Source organism: Falco peregrinus, chromosome 11 (assembly GCF_023634155.1).
Source record: "Falco peregrinus isolate bFalPer1 chromosome 11, bFalPer1.pri, whole genome shotgun sequence".
NCBI lineage: Eukaryota > Metazoa > Chordata > Aves > Falconiformes > Falconidae > Falco > Falco peregrinus.
The window spans coordinates 24,611,651-24,626,329 of NC_073731.1; the positions used below are offsets into that span (position 1 = coordinate 24,611,651).

The window sequence follows — 14,679 nt, forward strand, 5'->3', positions numbered from 1 at the left end:
CCCAAGGTGGCTTATTGTGTTTCTTTATAGGAATAGTGAACAAGGTGGAGGAGAGATTCTCTCTATATTTTCATCAGCCATGACATCAAATGTGGGAGTATACAAGCTCATTGTCCATAAACATTTTTACATGTATGAAATTATTGCAATTGTGCATTGTAAAAAACACCAGGAATTGCCTGAATAGAGTGCATTTATGAGATGCTGGGTTTTATTCCAGCATCAGCACTATGGAAATTTGCATGTTAGTGGACAGAGCCACTAATATACTTGTGCACTCAGATTCGTCTGGCTTTGTTTCACAATCTAGAACACCATGAAACAATGCAACATGATACATGAAGTAATACATTTTTTTCTTATTTTTCTTACAGCTGTATTCATCAGAATATATGCATTAATGCAGTGTCAGTTTTAGTAAAGAACCAATTTTGTTCACAAATGGCAATACAACCACAGTAAAACAGAAACTGCTTTGAGGAACTCCAGGGTGGTATAACACCCCACCCTCCAAAAAACCACAACCACCCCCCCAACAAAATACACACTAGAAGTTTATAATTTCAAAAGTTTATTTAAATTGTATTCTTTCTGGAATTATGATGTAATTCTGTGTAGGGTATGTATGGTTCTCAGTATTACCTTCTAGAATAATGCTGACAGATTTTTTATTTATCAACTACTTCAAATCACATTGCAGGTCCTTCTGAGATATGTTTTTACCTCTTGGTCTCCAGAATTGGGAGTTGTGCTGTATTTTCTTCCCTTTCATTAAGGAGCTATCAAATTACCACTCACCTGTTTCTAAGAGAAACTTCAAAGGAAATTGCCATGAAACTTTGGTCATTCTGTTAGTTTCTTATGAGTATGTTGTAGGAGTTATTGAACATAGTTTGTTTCCCGCTCTCTCCTCATTCACCCTATTTTTCTTAAATACAAGACACATCCCTTACTAAGGGGTTTTCTTAACCAGTAGCCACATCTTTACCATTCAGCTTTAATACAAGCCGTCCTTATTTAATAGCTGCCCTCATTTAGTAGCCAGACCTTTATCATTTGCTTTACTGTGAAAACCCCAGGAGAAAGTAAACTTAATAGAAGCTGCCCCAGTTTAAAGCCATAGAGGGATGTAATTAAGTTTAACAGAAATTGATTTAACAGAAATTGACCTAAAATATAATTAAATAATAATAGTCATGTTATGTGTGAGTTTCCACTCACTTAGCAGACTTCTTATCCTAACTTAAGGCACTGTTTTTATATGAACTGTCAGTTTAGCTCCCAGACTGACTGAAGAGCATGTGGGCTTTCCTCCAGCATTCCCGTTACCTCCCACTGCTACAGAACCAACAGGTGTGGCGTCTGCTGGTGTCCCCTGTAGAGTCTATAGTAGTTAAGTTGAGAAGTGATTCAAAGAATCCCTAGACAGATGTCCACAGAATGACTTTGAACCCTGAACTCCATCTACATAAGGACATACTCAGATTTTTCTTGACATTTGTGCAGTTTAGCCTCAGTGTAATGGTGAAATGGGTTCATTAGTCCTGAATTCTGGTTTTCCTACAAGATTTAGGAAGTTCTAAACCAACCGAGTAGGAAACCTGTTTTTAAATATTTATTTTACAAAATTGTGTTATTTAGATTTTAGTAATAAAACTTCTTCTATAACATCCATTTGTATTAGAATAAATACCCCCCCCCCCCACTGTATTCTAAGTATGGATTTGTTGGGTGCTTGTTTATATAAATGCATGTGTTAAAATAATTTCCATTACTTTTCAGTGAAGTTAGCGTATTTAATTTTAAGGGGAAATATCTTGTTTTGAAACATTCTTAAAGCTGCCTTTAACATCTGTAAGAGCTGGCAGAATGGTTACAAGGGGAAATATGCCAAAAGCAATTAGCATAGGCTATAACTCCATATGATGCATTAGAATTTTGTTTTATGTGAAACAGTTTCTAATCCATGATAAGCAAATGGACATCACTTCACATAAATTAGCATGCTGGTGCCATTATATCAGAAGAATTTATGGATGATGTCAGTTGCCCAACTGTGTGATTAACTTGCGGTTCTTTGACTAAGGTTATCTACAGGCTGGCCTTTAAACTACAGTAAAGCAACTTTGCTGTATGTCAGGTGTGCAAGTGGAGATAAGATTTTGGGATGTAGTGCTCCATTTATTGATGAATGGCACCATTTAAATTTTTCCCTAGGTGCAGAACTCAGTAAGACAGCAGTACCAGAAAGCCAAGAAAGCAGTGGCGAAGTACTGGTATTGGGGTTGTTGTGCAATCCAGGCAGCTTTCTTGGTTAATGAACACACACTGACTTAAAGGTAGCAAACTATGACCTGAGTCTAGCTTTAGCAAGCATCATAGTGTGCATAAATACTGTTATGATCATAAATCATGAATCTCACACACTTAAAAGATTGATGCCAAATTCTTCTTTCCATTGTTGTTGGCTTTAGTAGTGAGTGGCCCTGAAGAGTGTGACTTTAATCCAAGTTCCATTAGCAGGTTTAGTATCACAGTCATCATTAAAGCTTTTTGGTCTTTAAGAAATGTCAGGGAAATAGAAAATGCAAAGTGATAAAATCACTTCCTAGGCAATATGTACATTCACAATGCCTTTGTGCAGTCTGATTTTTTATAATCTTAATGAACAGTGAAATACAGTACTGTTACATGTTGCTGGTGATCTAATCCAGTGTTTAGCTTTTCTGCAAATATGCCCGAGCATGTAGTACTGAAAAAAGTAAAAGTATGTAGCTTATTCTTAATTACTAGAGCAATACTAAGGTCTATTTACTTTTACCAGAAGTACTTTGCTTCTTAAAGCTTCTGAGGCATTGCTGTTTTCCATGAAGAGGTCTTGAAATTAATCATCTGTTGTCATAGTAATATGAGGAGAACTTTCTCAGCCTCCATCTCTCTGTTCCTTTCTGGTAAAGATAAGTCCAGGTGCTGGCCATTTTCTCAAGTGTCAAAGTGTTTTGAAGAATGTATATATTGTCTTATAATTCAATTAAAATGTTCCTCCTCATTGACTGCAGAAGCAATTGATTCTGTAGTCTATTTTCAATTAGTGCCAAATCCTTTCAGACAGCTCCTTGGAATTCTTGCAACAATAAAACCCTCATTTTTGTAATGTTGTCTTTCACTTGATGTTTAATTAACTAATTTATCTTCAACCATCTTCTTTTCCTTGTCTTCAAAGATATCTAGAGGAAATACATTAAGCTTTTTAACGTATTTACCTGTAATTAGAATTTTCTGAATGTAAACTTATCCTGTTGGCTTTCTTTGGGAGCCACAGAAATAGAAGCAAGTGCCAAATATGCTTTCTTTTATTTAAATTTTGAGTGGTAGGGCACATAATCTGACACATCTGTGCCTTTTCCAGAGGAGTTTAGATATAACTGCTGGATCTTGTAGGAAACAGAGCTGTAATCCACTGAGGATCCCAGAGTACTTCCATAGCTCCAAACGTGATGTTGTTAGGATGAGTAAGACTTAAAAAACGCATTATTTCATTCTTCTCTGTGATTTGACCTAGTTCCCATTGAACAATATTAAGATGGTCATATTAAGTGGGAGTTAGACCAGCTTAAAGGGATTCACATCTGGTTAAAATATTCCCTACAGTTATGTATTTTGTGATGGTTGTTCCTTCTTAAACATGTTGTCCATAAATCCAGCTTTCTTCACATGTTCCGAGCATAAAAACCCTCTTTGACAAGTCAGTCCATTTTTAGGTCTTTTCCTACATATTAATACAGTTTCATTTACATATATGCTTGTATACGGCATATATGCTTATATACCTGTAGGCTTTTAATAATGAATTTTACAAACCAAGACATTTTAGATGGACTTTTTGTCTTTTTAGTTTGTCCATGAAATTGTAATGGATTGGGTAAAGCTATAAAGCAGGCAATACCCTGTTTTAACTCCATAGGAAAGCACTTTCTGAATGCAGTGAGGCTAAGGTAGGAACCGTTACGATTACACAGTAAGCTGAATTTCCAATGCAGATTCAGCTAGACATACCTCAAGTGCTTTATTCTTTCTATACATGTCTGTCTTGAGCAAGTGGTGAAAACAATCTTGGCCATGTTTTCAGCTAGCTCTGTGTAATGTAGAACAACTTTTGCAGATACACATGAATATCATATTTAAAATAAGTAACTGATTAGATTGTAATCTTTAAAGATCGAAGGCTGTATTTTCTCATGTATTTTTGTATAGCACTAAACACACCATTAGGAGTAACTGTTTAAACATTATGCTTTATTTTACTGGTATCCAAAGGAAAATTTTTAATCTGAGTGAGTAGAAAGAAATTTGAGATCCTTGCATTCCCTCATTGAACAAAATAGTCTGGTGTAGCTGATTACTTTTGGTGAAGGTGGAATAGAACAGGTGTGACAACATAGCATTATATATATCTATATCTATATCTATATATAAAAACAGTTATACCTGTGAGCTTTGAAGGCACTGTAGTGTCTGAATAGATTTTTTATTTTTAAATAGGTCAGTTAGAATTATTGACAGCTAATAAATTTTTTTTCTGCAGATAAAGACTAACTAATCTTAGCATTATATATTGTCTTATATAGACAGATTTCACAGTCTTATATTTTGTCTGAAGCAGGATCTTCACTGTGAAATAAGTAGAAAAGGGGAAGCGGTACAGTTCCGTTAAGCCCTAACATATCATTGACTGTCAGGTAGGTCTTGTTATGCTGTCCATCCTCATTTAACTATCCCACAAGATCTCTTAATGAAGTTAAGCCCCAAGTTCACTCCAGTAATTCTGTGGCAAGAGTTTGTGCAATGTAACAATTCATCACTTGTCAGGAAGGCACTTTTAGTTTATACATTTAATAAGGGCATCCTCTAGCTTGGTTAATTAGAAGTGAACAGTTTGCATATTTACTAAATGCAGAGTGTCATTGCCACCACGGCCTATTGCCTACATGAATTATTTCTCTATCTGCAATAAACAGCTGGGTAATTATTACTGCCATAATCAGATAAATTCCCTCTGTAAGGCTTTTCTTACATGGCAATTCTTTGAACTCATCCAAAGCTGAACAAAATTTATGAACTCCAGCAGCTAGGCCACTTTTTCATAGTGTAGTGTCCCTGTTCCCTATTTCAAGGACATGTAGAGTATCATAAATATTGTGTAAATTAGGAGGATAAATATGATTACCTAAAGATTACATATTAATAAACTTGATTTTCAAAATATAATTTTCAGGTTGTAACTGATTACATTATAGCAGTTCTGTTTTATCTAATTGTAGAGACATGACAGGCCATCTATATACAGGCTATACTAGGTTATCAAGGAAGAGCTGTAGCACTTGAAGACTAAAGACTCATGAAAAACTATATAAATATTTTTCATGTGCCTTTTGGAGAACCAGTCATTTCAGCTGTTTAGGTCATTAGAATTATGACAAATTTTATGTGCCATTTATTCAACTCACTTAAAGCAGTTCTTTTGTCATTAAAACGAGGTGATAGTTCTTTTTGGTGTGCAATTTTCAGTTTAATAATGAAGCATAAAATTTCAATGCACAAATTTATGTGTTACATTAGAAGATTAGATATTTCTTTTATTTGTAGAAGCAATTTGTATACAAACGATTATGTAACTAAGCTTGCTCTATACTATCCAAATATTCCAGCTCATATGTGGGTATATCTGCAGACACATCAGTGAGTACTTAATTTACACATGCAGTTTTTCCAGAATGTGCTGGAATGTAGCCTATTCTTGAGTTCTCCAAAGAAACAAAAGAAAATCAAAATACATGTGTCAAATTTTTTTGAATTAATGCACAACAGTCCGTTTGATTTAACACAAGGGGTTTTTATCATAATGTAAGATACAGTGTTTGAGTGCAACTAGAAAATTGCCATTAGCTGCTCACACACTTTGTAACTCCTTATTAAGTAAGTAGCTTACCTCAGTTTAGCAAAATGCTCAGAGACAGCAGGAATCTTAAGGCAAACCAAACTAAGTAAGTGTTCTTTGGCACTGCCTTATCTAATGGACGTCTTTTGAGGCTAGACTGCCTTTCTCATTTCCCATTTATGAGGGAGAAATAGCGACTACAGTGGTGAAGATCTTTAAAAAGAGCCGCACTACTGTTGTGTTTTGTTATTAGAAGTGTGGTATATATGCCTTGCATTTTTGCAAGTTCATGATCTGATTTTTGACTTGAGTATTTGAAGGCTTATTGATCTTTCCTTGACATTTCAGATTTTTTAATGGTGGAAAGTTATGGTCCTTCCCTTTATATTGATGTATCTTGTAATATCCCATGAAGTGTCATGGAATTGCATGAGATGCAAAGCATCACACAGTCTCTCATAACCACTTCTCTTTTTGTTTTAAAAGAAAAATGTCTGAAATGAAAAAAAGGGGTTTAAGAATAAGAAAGAACTCATAGTCCCATTTAATTATTTTTTTAACTTTCTAGACCATTATAAATAGACCCTTCTGTTATCTAAGACGAGTTAGTTCTCTTAATTACTGACTCAGAGAAGAGAATGGAAAAACTAATTGTCTTCTATTTTTACAGTCTAGAAGAGTAATGAGGAATGAAAAAAACAGTGTTGGTTTTTTTGTTCTATGATACTCAAAATAATGTTATTCTGAATCAGATGGTCTAGTCTGACTTCAGATCTATCACCGATATAATATTTATCAATAAAAAATTACAGATATAACAATATCTGTAAAAAGCCAATTAAATTTTGGCTGAACAACCTAGTCTTGATTTAAGAACATAAAAAGATAGAAAATACCCTTTTTATTCTACTATAGGAGTTAATTACCTTTGGTGTTCAAAGTATGTCCCATATTTCCCCATTGAAATAGTTTCATTTTATCTTTGAACCGTTGCTTCTTGTTATGTCCTCCTCTGCTAGACTGAAAACTCCTTTATTATTCAGAATCCATACATGAATCTAGCTATCTTTTAGTTTTCGTTGTACCAAACTTAAGCAATGGAGGTCATTGCAAGATGTCTCTCTGCTTAAAATAATTTTAGTGACCATTTTGGACACTTTCAATCATCTTTTAAAATACTGTCAGCATCAGAACTCCACACAGTTAAGGTGTGTAAGAAATTAAAAAAAAAATAATTCCTTCTAATGTGTTGTCAGTTTATGCATTGATTTATATACCTTTTCATCACAGTATCATAAAAAAAGCTTCATCTCTCTGAATGCTACTAGGAATAACCCCTTTAAAAGCTATAGTCCCCCATACTGCGTGCATGATTTTTTTAAAGCAGTGCACAACTTTTACTTATTATTATCCCCTTTTGAAATTCTTCAGACTCTTCACCTTGTAGGGATAATTACATGAATGCATTAAGTTGTTTATCCTTGACAGTGAGGCTAAATCACAATGTTTTACCTTGAACTTCATAGTTCCTACTGCCTTCAAACCGAATCCACACAACAAAGTATTTCAAGAAAGCAACATCTGCCACCTCTTTTCCTCAAGCAGGCTATTCTTGTCCAATTAACTAGCTGATTGCAAATGTTTTGATCTTTCAGCTTACATGACACACAAAATGATGCAGCACTCATAAGCTTACTTGTATTTGGGGGTGGGCAGCCTCTCCACCATCTAGCATTGTGCTTGGCTACTCAAGAAGGGATCTAGTACTCAAATCAGAAAGTTAAATGCTCAGGTGTAGGCAATAGAATCTAAATGTTGGATGTATTCCTTAGGCATGAAGAATTGGATACCTAAATCTATAATTTAATGTAGCCTGGTTTATACGGTAGAACCCAAATTTCAGAGAATAAACTTTAATTCTGAGTGTAATTTCTTGCATGCCATCCTAAAAAAAGCCTGATTTTTTTGGGTTATTGATGCCTTCAAAGTTTTCAAGACAGTAAGAGATAAGATTTCCTAGCACTTCTGAAAATTGGGATCTAGTTGATAATTTTAGTTTGGCAATTAGCCACTTCTGTGAAATCACATACTTACAAGTAGCACTGCAGTATTTAAAAATGCGTCAGATCTCTCCCAAAATAATTGCATTTGCTATATAAAAGATGTACTAATTTGCTGTGTCTTTCATAATGTTTTATGCTTCATTAAAAATGACATCATAGACGCTCAAGTGGTAACACCATTCCATGAATACAGAATTTGAGAAAACCATCAGGTACCGTGAAAATTACTACGAAGTTGTGAGATTTGGCATTAGTGCTCAGCTATACGTAATGGGTCAATACATAAAAACTCTGCCTGCCTTGCCATTGTAAAACCTGATTAATGTGAACGAAGCATACCATTTTATTTGGAAACATATGCAGACTTTTACATGAAAGTAAGTGAAAAATGTGAGTTAGGGAGTAGGTCTCAGTCAAACTGTTTCATAACACCCTGAGAAGGAAAATCAACTTAGCTGATGACCTTTAGAAGTTGTAATGTCATGTTTGCTTTCTAAATCACATAATGTTGAATATTGTAAATGTTGCCAAGTACCATATATTAAAGTAAAAGGAATACAGATATGTCTACATTGTCCTGCACTGCAGCAGAGAGATAACAGTTAGCTTAAATGAGTTCATTCTAGTACTGGGAACAGCTTAACTGTAGCAAAACATAGCAGTGTGCTTTCCTCTAGTTATTACTGCGCAGATGGTAGCATATATAGTCTTCTGGGAATTGCAGTGCCAAAAGATAACAGATACTTTACATGACATTCACTAGAAAACTTTCAATGGTATTTGGCCGTGGTAGACATCCTCTTTATATGTTGCTGGAAAAATTAAGAACAGGACTGCTGTCCTAGCAGCTTAGCAGTGACACTGTGCTAGAAATGATCACTGCTGCTAAATTGCTATCAGCATAATTTGTGTTAGGGCTCTGTTATCCGTTCTGGGCCAGATCAGCTTTGTTACCACAAATACTAATTTCACTGTTTAAGCTAATCAGTAAGGCTGATTTTCCATGGAGGTGTAAATAGCAAACAGACATGGAGTAAAAATATTTTTCCTGCTATGGTCAGCTTTACTAGTATAGACCTGAGCATAAATAATCTTGAACCACTGTACTTGCATCCAGTTCCTCAGTCAACAGAAGCTTCGGTGTTGTAGTTACTCTTATGCACATCCGTAAAGGGTGGGTTTTGCAGTTTAATGAAATCAAAATAGTTAAGTAACAAAACATCATTTAAATTGGGCTTTTTACAAAAAATATTTTTAACTTCACAGAATTCTGTGCTGCAAATGGAGTATCAAGTAAATTCATTTTAAGGAATTATACACACAAAGGAAAAATGTTTTGACCAATAAGTTGCATATATCCAGAAAATGGAAAAATTTGAAAATATTATATATTACCAAAAAAGTAGTTTTTAAATAGATGTGAGTAAATACACTGTATGAGTTGTTATTGAAAACTTAATAAAAAGGTTCTGTACAATGGATTAGGGAAAATACTCCCTTTTTATTTATAAACTGGCTCTGCAATCAGTATTTTGAAAAGCTGTTGCACTTTCTTGAGTAACTGTGCAGCAGTGGAAATTGGAAGGATAAGAAAGACGTATCAGTCTGTTCCTTCCTATCGTCTGGTACATGCTGTGTCCTGATCTCCTGATCTGCACAAGGTATTCATTCACTGTATGCCCTTCACTGCTATGTTCATCACATTTCCTGCGTAGTATATTGATCACATTGTGGACCTTGACATTTGAACTCGTATGTCACTTAATTCCATTGGCAGTGTGCACTACGTGACTAAGGAAGGATGGGCACAGTATGTTCTACTATGCACAAATTATAATGGGATGTTAAAGTGTTATTAATTTCTTTCTGTAAAATTAATAAGAATAGAAACTGTAGGGGTTTTTTGCATGCTTACATACTAGCTTTATTTATTTTTGTTTTTTTCATCCTAAGGAGTCAAATTAGTTTCCTATTCACTGCACTGCAATGACAGAGCAGTAGCATTCTTCCAGATTTTGAAGGGAGTGTTGTGATTAAGTTTTTGAATGGGTTGATGTAAACATTCACATTTAAAACTAGTAAGAATTTTGGGCACACATTTGTGATGGGTCTCCTAGGCAGTAAGATTACCTTGTACAACTAATAATTGACTGCCTCTTAGACCATGTTTCACTGCAACTTGAGATCAAACAGTTTGGCCAAGGGATTCTGTCAGGATACACACAGAAGTATACATCACGGTAGAGAGGAGTAAGGGGGTTACAGAGCTGCTGTAGTCTGTTCAGTAAATTTGAACAGGTTCATTCAAAAAGTCAGGAAAAAGTTGAGGATGATCAAGCTATCTGATGTTACGTAGCTAAGTATGTAGTATGTATGTTCTGTTAAAACTGTGCCTTTAAAGTACAGAGCTCTCCAAACTATTTTTACATCCTAGGCTAGTCTGTACATATATTTCATTTTTTCCCAAATATAATAGATTAAGTCAAATGATATTACCATGGCAGGTCATATTGCATTCTCGCCTACACCAATGTAATGTGAAATCAAGTGGCATGCAGTGGTGTATCAGAAGTATTGTCCAACTAATTTCATTTTCAATTCCATATTCTGTATTTGAGGAGGTAGGATGATATATAGTTGGGAAGGTAAAATCGATTTAGGTTATCTTCTTTTATGCTAAGGTTGCCTACTGCCTGTGTAGCAGAAATTTTATGATTTGGGGTCTGAATTGTTTAAAATCACAATAACTTTATACACTTTCTGGGTACTCTAGGCAACTATACTAATTATTGATTTTCTCAGATGCCCTTTACTTTAGTTCATATTATAATTTTATGGTTATCTGGTCAAAGGAACATAGAATGCCAGTGAAAATGCAAACAGAATGCAATAGTTTGATAAAGTTCAATAAATGTAGGTCAGTATGAATTTGTAAGACGATGAAGTTCTATGCAGAATTATTAAAATCTGTATATTACTGAAATAATCACTTGAAGACCTTTCCAAAAGTGCCAGGAACAATATTATATGTGTATTTTTAACCTTTATACAGACAGCAGGAGCACTGTCAACTGAATTTGCATCTCATATCTTGAACCGACACCACTGCATACTGCATATGCTTACTGCATAATGAAGTATCAGAATAACAATAAGTTACCTTGTCATATGAAAATGTTTTATTTTCAAATTGTATAAAGCAATAATTTTATCATTTACAAATCAATAGCTACTTCACCTATTTGCTACACAAGATAATTTTTAATTCTGGGCTTTGAGCACACATATTGGTAACCCTATGCCTATTTTCAATTACATGAAACATTCTCTATGACAAGTAAAACACACTTTGTGTTACCCAGTATATTCATTGTTTTAACAAAATAAAAATGCATCCTAAGCCTGTGCTAATAGATTTTGACATTCTTCTGATTTGTTGAACAATTTTAGATCATGATAAGACATTATGTTTGTCAAAACTTACACATATTTAATCTACAAAGAAATTCCATAAAAATCTGTGTGGGAGAACTCTGGATTAAGCCTATATGGGAATCCAGGTTTGCAGGAAGATGCAGCAGATGCTGTTAATATACTGAGATAAACTTTAATGTAATGAAAAGATTATGTGCTAAAAAAATTACCCACTTTTTCAGTTTTAACAGTTTAATAAGCAGTACTATTCCAACTATGAGCCATGCTACAGACAAATCATTTATAAAAATAGAACAAGATTATTAATTAACCTAAAACATGTTTTGCATTTACAGAACTCTTTTTTTTTTCCCAAAAAATTGATGAAGCTTTAAAAATACAGGCCAAACAATTTGTGCGTATTCAATTGTCCCACTTCACAATGAACCATGAAAAGTTCATCCAGAAGCAAATTTGGTCCAAAGTCCACACAGTATCTTGCATCACATTTAGTATTCATAATATCACACAGTTCCATGAAAATATTGCTTATTATTGCTCAATCAACCTAAGATATGTGTAGACAAAGAGAAGGCTGGCAGTCAGTGTAAGGGTTTAATCTGAAGATACTGAATTTCAAAAATTTTTCAATTTACTTTAATGGAATTTGGATTTATTTTCTCTGGGAAGACATACATGTAGAAGGTCATGAGCATGAAACTTCTCAATGAACACATTTACATGTAAGGTGTCTGGAAGTCTAACTGTGTTTGGAAGTCTAAAGTTATGTCTTCAGTATCACTTGTACACATTATTGTGTATGGTAACAGTGAAGCCACCTGCACGGTGTGTAACATGTTAGTATTAATCTGCTAATGTGTGAAAAATTATACACGTATCCAACTACTTTTCGATTCTCTGCTTTTGTTGCTCCTATGAAATTCTTGAAAGTATGGTAAAAGGGATGAAAGTTTCAGGTTCAAATAGCTTTAAAATAAATCTATGTTTATGCTAAAGCATCTATGCTTCCCAGTCAAGCAATGTTTGGACTACTACATACTCCTGATTTTGTACTGCTTCTCAGGAGACAATCAGCTTGGGAGCTACTATCCCTGAGACAGAATTATCTGCATGTTCTGTACAACTGTGCAGAGCGGTATAACGCAGGATGGAAATATTTTAGCACAACTGTCAAAATGTGTAGGCTGCCAAAGTATGTTAAAAATTATTTGTAACTGCTTAAAAAAATCCCTCAAGCTTTTAAAAAGATTATGGTACAGCATTGGTAAGGATGTGTGATAAGCAGGAAGGATCATGATGATTTGGATGATAGTACTGTTTGAAAAGATCATGAATTACATTCAGCTTCAACAAGCATTTTAGACTTCATTTAATTTCAGGAAATAATGATTATTAATCATTCATTCAAAGTAATCTGGTAAATTCAGACAAATGACAATGGGAAACATTTTGCATCCCACTATCATTACATCTGTAATACAAATTTATATTTTTATCATTATTTGAGGGTTTTCATCACCAGTTGTGTTCTAAATAATAGAGCTCCCATATCTGTTGTTGGGAAGAAGTACATGAGTATATAAGAACATGAATAAGCGGCAGTAATATGTTGATAGACATTTCATCAGTTCTAGATAGTGGTACTAAAGCTGAATAGAGGGCTCTGTAATCAAAAAGGAACAAGAAATAGTATTAAGTATGTAAAACACTGATCATACACTCTGATTTTGAAGGTAAAGTGGCATAAAATAAAAGAACAAAGTCGATACTATATGCATTGTCTCTTTATCCATTTGTTTATGATTGATTGATATAGAACAAAGAGTTTCCAAGTAAAAATGTTGATGTACCTACATGCAGTGACTCTGAAATCTGTACCTTAAGGACAAAGAAAGGTCGCCAATCTCTACAACTCCTAGTTCTTTGTCAAAAATGGACACAGTTAATGAGGTTTGTTTGGTACAGCACAAATTCCCAGACACAGATAGAGATCCTTTCAATGGAAACAAATTTGTTTGGCTTTACCAGGTTACTTAGCGATTAATAATAGCCTTGAGATGCAGGTCAGAAAGGTCATCGTCCCCGCTTGCCAACACAATCTAAAATGTGCAGCTAGTCCGGCTCTGCAGGCTTTGAGGCCCCAAAATGCTATGCATAAAGTAAAACAGGCTATTTTCCAACTTCTTTTTTCATATTAATAAGCAATTTTCAAGAGAAGGGTGGCAAAATGGGGGCCATGCCACTCTAAGTAATTCATTTATTTTGCAATTTAATCTTATGTTGGAAAAAATTACACTGCTGCAAAAGCATAGCATGGTGATTTTTAAACGTCAATGTGCTTCATAAGTAACCTTGTATGAAATATTGTATTACAGCCTTTAACAGTAAACTGCAACAAAAAATATTTCCAGAGATTGAAACAGACCTATACATCTTTTCTGATCTTTAATTTATTTCCTTTTCATTCTATTTTTGTTACATTTTAAATAAACCATATTTAATTACTTAATATTGTACTTATTTTAGTTGATAAAAACTTGAAAGATACCATCAAACAAATAAAAATTCTTCATTGCAATTGTATTTAAGAATGTGATTTCATAGTGTTTGTACTTATAAAGCAATTACTGCTCTTTCACGTATTTTGATGAGCTAATTTAATATTATGATAATTAAAATATGAAGAAAAAGTCTGAGTCACAGTCTCAAAAACACTTTCAGGAGCAGTATGACTTTCCCATGGGATTATTCATATCAGCAAACTTATCCATGTGCATATTTTGACAGGATTTGACCCTTGTCCTGGAGTGTCTTATTTGTTACTCATTGAAACAACTGAGACTCTTAATGTGAACCTCTCTAAATGATCTGTTTTGCTGGAGTTTTTGAGTTATCCATATATGTGAATAGTATCTTTTTCTTTGCTTTTTGTTTTATCATATACATGCATGCTTAAAAAAATGAAAACTAGAATTTACTCATTTAATGACCTCTTAAACAATCTAAATGCCTGATTGAGTATGCTCAGTGTCTTTGGCACACAGGTTATTTTGAACTAGCCACTTCTTAGTAACAAAAATAACAGTTGTTAATCACACTAACCTTTTTTAACTGGGTCAAAAAAATTCCATACATGTGCACTATGCACAATAGCATGGAATTTTGTTTCATATAGAACATTAATTCACTCCACGGTTTGTGTAATTTATGGCAAGCCTGGCTTTATGAAAAAAAGCCATTGAG

The 14,679-nt window shown here is 34.2% G+C and overlaps 1 protein-coding gene across 4 annotated transcripts in view; it reads left to right on the forward strand.

The window, feature by feature from the left end:
* The window catches only part of SPATA17 (spermatogenesis associated 17), an 89,650-nt gene that overhangs the window by 19,601 nt on the left and 55,370 nt on the right, over nt 1–14,679 (forward strand). The window lies entirely within an intron of this gene.